This window comes from Solanum tuberosum, unplaced genomic scaffold (assembly GCF_000226075.1).
Source record: "Solanum tuberosum cultivar DM 1-3 516 R44 unplaced genomic scaffold, SolTub_3.0 scf00094, whole genome shotgun sequence".
NCBI lineage: Eukaryota > Viridiplantae > Streptophyta > Magnoliopsida > Solanales > Solanaceae > Solanum > Solanum tuberosum.
The window spans coordinates 1,431,915-1,437,095 of NW_006239020.1; positions in this window are offsets into that span (position 1 = coordinate 1,431,915).

The window sequence follows — 5,181 nt, forward strand, 5'->3', positions numbered from 1 at the left end:
TTTCTAGAATTGTGGGTGTAATTGTGTATATGAAATTGGGGTTTTGTGCTAGAAACAAACAATTCATTTGGATATTTGATTTATCATTCTATTTGTTTTGTGATTCCTTGATTCCATGCTTGAATTCATGAAATGAGTTTAATCTAGTTTTCATGTTTTAAACTATGATTTGAGACTTCACGCTTGAATCTAGCTTCCAATCTTTGTGGGTTGCTCGAAAGAAAATCCGTGCAGTGGAGCATTACGTTAATAATCATATTTAGTCTTGTATCCTAAATTTGAGACATAAAGGAGAAGATTTGGGTCAACTTTGTTGAATGCTAAACTTGCTAGAAATAGGGGTTTAGATCAAGGTATGATATCTCTTTATTGTTGAACAGGATTGAGACCGAAATGATATTTTGTGAATTAATACTTTGAGACCGAAAAGAGATTAGTGTTGATTAATGATGATCTAACATACCTTTAATTGATTTGCATGTGATGAATTGCAATGGATCATTAAGTTACGAATTTCTCAATTCGCATACATCCCTTGCTTGATTATGTGTTTGTCCAAATCCTTTGTTTAGTTACAAAAATCACCCTTAATTTGATAATCTTGTATATTGTGTGGTTGGGTTCAAACTCGTAGCTACTTATCCTTTGTCTTTTCGATTGGTGACAAATTTTTCCTTGTAGGATTCTACCCTGACTCTTTTGTTCGGTTTTTATTGCTAACGATCGGTTAATCTTAAAACTTGTTTTGAGCGTAAATTGATCACCAAGAATTCGGTAGAAATTTCATTAATAAATTATAGCAGTAATAACGTAAGAAAACCTAAGATAATTGAGAAGAGGAAAAGATCAAACTCAACTTAATGAAAGTAAGCTTACCTGTAACACCCAGGAAATTCGTAGGCTAAAACTAGAACTAAACGTGATGGTTAACGTCAAGGGAGAATGTCAAGAGCCAAGGTAAATGGGCAAGGGCCAAGGCAAGGGGCCTAGGCTACCCATTTTGGCCAAGGCACTGCCCACCAAGACCAAGATGGTCTTGACGACCTATAGCGGACACCACGAGTCGTGGTGCCACTCGTGGAGGTGGAGGCAGTAGCTTCCTTAGGCTACCCCAAAAGTGGCCCTCCACATGAGCCACTTCACGACTAGTAAATCCTTAGACGACTCGTGGAGTGGTCTTGAAGATGACTTAATAGCTTGGCCATGGAGGGTGGCTTGGCCTAGCAGCTGCCTCAATGTCCACGAGAGGGACCACGACTCGTGGCTAGCTCCATGGATCGTGGAGCCCCTCGTGAAGTTTCCTTGGGTGTGTGGCTAAAAGGCATGAAATTCCTAGCCACTGCCTCAAGTCCATGGATGGGACCACGGCTCGTGGGGCCCCTCGTGGTCCCAGGGCAGGTGACTTAAACCAGGGGGTATTTTGAAAAGTTCCTTTTTATAAGGGTATTAAATGAGGTCATTTTGCATTAGTTTTATACACCTATATAAGTCATTTTAAAGTCAAATTCACCAAAACTAAGTCATTTTCCAAACACCCAAATCAATTCCCAAAAGTTCATCTTCTACAAAAATTCTCTCGCTAGAAAACTCAAAGAAGAAGAAGAAAGAAGTGGAAGCTAGGGTTCAAGAAGCTAGGGTTCAAGAAGCTAGGGTTTCTACTCAAATTCCTTGGGATTCACCACTAAGGTATGGTAGCTCTTCATCCATGGATAGAATACATCCATGGAGTCCCTCCACATTCAATTTCAAAACTTGATTTTCACAAAAGTTAGGGTTTGACTTCAATCTCATGGGTTCCTTTAAAAAATATTTCTATTGATTGATTCATGATATATTATGTATAAATTGATGATTTCCTATAGTTTTTATGTTGATTTCCCCCAAGAACCCATGAAACCCCCAAATTACTCAATAATGATCTTGCGATGTGGGTTTGTCGATTATAGAAGAATGTTATGAGATTATGCAAGTAGTGATTGGGTTACTTGAATTATGATTACAACCATGTCTAATGTAATAATTCTAGATGTGTTGATTGAAAATGATCTATGGTCCTTGAAGGGAAAATTATGAGAATTATGCATGCTTATGAGATTTATGATTATGCTTAAGGAACACTTTGAGAGTAAAGTGATTATGATTATGATCTAGTTGTTGTGTTGATTGAAAGATTATCCTCATATACACACTTATGTATGATTATGATATGATGTGAAAGATTTTCTCACAATATGATGATTCTAAGGTTGAAAGGCTAGTCTCATCTATTGAATCTATGAGCTATCTTATGTATTATGTTTGATTGAGTGTTGCGACATTCTTCCATAAATATGAGCTTAAGTCAATACTTAACATGAACTTAATGGGAATTATGCTTAGCATCTAGTGGATATTGAATTTGAGATGAGAGTTTTTACGCTAGTTGAGTCTGTCTTTCCAAATGGGTTCCTTCTATGTTAGTTGAGTCCGGGTTCCCAAAACAAGTATCTCATGAGATGGAAACCTTCTACCACAGTTGAGTCCAGGTTTCTAGTAGCAATCTCCTTATCCCATAACTATGTGCCCCATAGGTCTTTAGCTAGTGGATCCACCTAAAGCTAACAAACCATGGTCTTACCTTAGGCAAGTAGGACAACCCTTTTCGGTGTGGGTAACACCGGATTCCATGTTTGCTCACATGGTCTATGTCGGTTAATGCTTATTCCTACCATGACAAAATATGAACAAGAACATGAATTATGAACTATGGTTACTCAAGAAGCTTTAGTTAGCATGGGTGGGATTATGAGATCTTATTCATGCATTGCACAAGTATGCTTTGAGAGTTCATATGATATGTTTCCATTATGTTATGATGATCAATATGTTGAGTGTGCTTATGACTTATGCTTTTACACTAATCTTCATAATGATCCTTAAACTTTGTTAAGTGCATGATTTTCACCTAAAATGTCCTTTTTAGCATGTTTTCATGATTTTATGCATGGCTATCATACTTCGTGCATTTTTGTACTAACCCATATTTTTCTACTTTTCCATAAGTGTAGGGTCTGGTGTTTGAGGTGATCTTCTTTGATTCAAGATTGGATTCCACTATTCTCCTTGCTTGTGGTGAGTCCTCATTGTTCGAGGACGGATGATATCTTTGTAGTTCCCTGTTTATTGTATTTGACTTCCAGATTATGTTGTAAGGGTTATGACCCTATTTGATTCAAGTATTGTAATAGATTGCTAATTGAGACAAGTATACACTTACGCTTTCCTCTATGAAAATTTTGGACTTGAAATGCATTTTTACTCTTATTGTTCTAATGCTTTATGTTATGATATGCTAAGTGGCTTACATGAGGACTTTCAGGGTTCTATGTGCTTTGTTAAGTCTAAGGGGTACCCTTGGGTCGTGACAAACTTGGTAATTAGAGAAAAAGGTTTAGAATGATTCTATGATGATGTCTCATAAGCCACATCTAGTAGAGTCTTATTCATAAGTGTGAAGCGCGCCACATTTATGAATGCGAGGCCGTAAAATGCTTAGGAAATTTCACTTCTTTCATTACTCTTAAGTCGTGCCTTAGAGTTTAACTCTATAAAGTCCCTCTCCTATCCTTCTCTCGTGTCTTCAGGATATAAATACATGAAGAGCTAACACTAGAAGGATGGAAGAAGAGAATGTGGATCAAGAAGGTTCTCCTCAAGTTAATCAAGCTCCGGTTGATCCAGTTGTTGAGAATGTTACTAATGCGGAGGTTAGGTCGGCTATCCAAATGTTGGCTCAAGTCGTGATGACTCAAGCCAATAGAGAAGTTGTAGCTCCAGTGAATGTGAATTCGGCTGCTTTAAGGGTTAGGGATTTCACTAGAATGAACCCTCCCGAATTTCATGGCTCCAAAGTGGGAGAGGATCCTCAAGATTTTAAGGAAGAGGTTTATAAAATACTTGACATTATGGGGGTGACTTCGGTAGAAAAAGCGGAGCCAGCTGCTTACTAATTGAAGAGTGTTGCTCAAGTTTGGTATACTCAATGGAAGACCAATAGGTCGGTAGGAGCGGCCCAGTAGGATGGGAATTGTTCAAATCGGCATTTCTTGGTAGATTCTTTCCCTGAGAGTTTAGGAAAGCTAATGTGGAGGAATTCATTAACCTTCGTCAAGGAGGTATGAGCGTAAAAGAGTACTCCCTAAAGTTCACTCAATTTTCCAAGTATGCTCCATCTTTGGTGTTGGATTCGAGGGATGAGATGAGTAAGTTTTTGACGGGTGTGTCTGAATTGGTTGAGGAAGAATGCCGTATGGCAATGCTCCATCATAACATCAATATCTTAAGGCTTATGGTGTACGCTTAACAAATTGAGGAGTCAAAACTTAATAAAAAGAATAGAGAGGTGAAAAGAGCAAGGACCGATTATGGGAATTTTTCCAAGGCTAAGTTCGATGGACAAGGTCGACCAAGGTTCAAGCAAAGGTTCTCCAACCAAGGTTCATCTAGTGCTCCAAGGGTCAACAAAGATAAGGTGTCTAACCCTAAACCTGAAAGAAGCAATGGTGGTGGATCTTCTATGTCTAAGCCTACTTGTGCTAAGTGCGGTAAGAAACATGATGGTAAGTGCCTAGTTGGCACGAATGGTTGCTATGGTTGTGGGAAGAGTGGTCATAGGGTGAGAGATTGTCAAATGCTTAAGGTTCAAGGAAGAGAGGGAAATCAAGCTCCTTCTAGTGGTTTAAACTTTGATGCTTCCAAGAAAAACCGCTTTTATGCTTTTCAATCCCAAGGTGACCAAGAGAGCTCCTCGGATGTGGTGACCATCATGTTAAAAGTCTTTTCTATTGATGTATATGCCTTGTTATACCCCGTTGCTACTTTGTCCTTTGTGACACCTTATGTGGCCATGGAGTTTGATATACTCCCCGAAGTGTTATTAGAGCCCTTTTCGATTTCTACCCTGGGTGGTGATTCTGTGGTGGCTAAGAGTGTTTATAGACGATGTCCCGTTTCCTTGTCCCATAGAGTTACTTCGGTGGATTTGGTAGAGTTAGACATGTTAGACTTTGATGTGATTTTGGGTATGGGTTGGTTGCATGCGTGTTATGCCTCTATTGATTTTAGAACTCGGGTGGTTATGTAACGACTCGGAAAATGATAGAGTGAAACTAGAGCCTCACATGTGAGTTTGGAGTCGAGAAC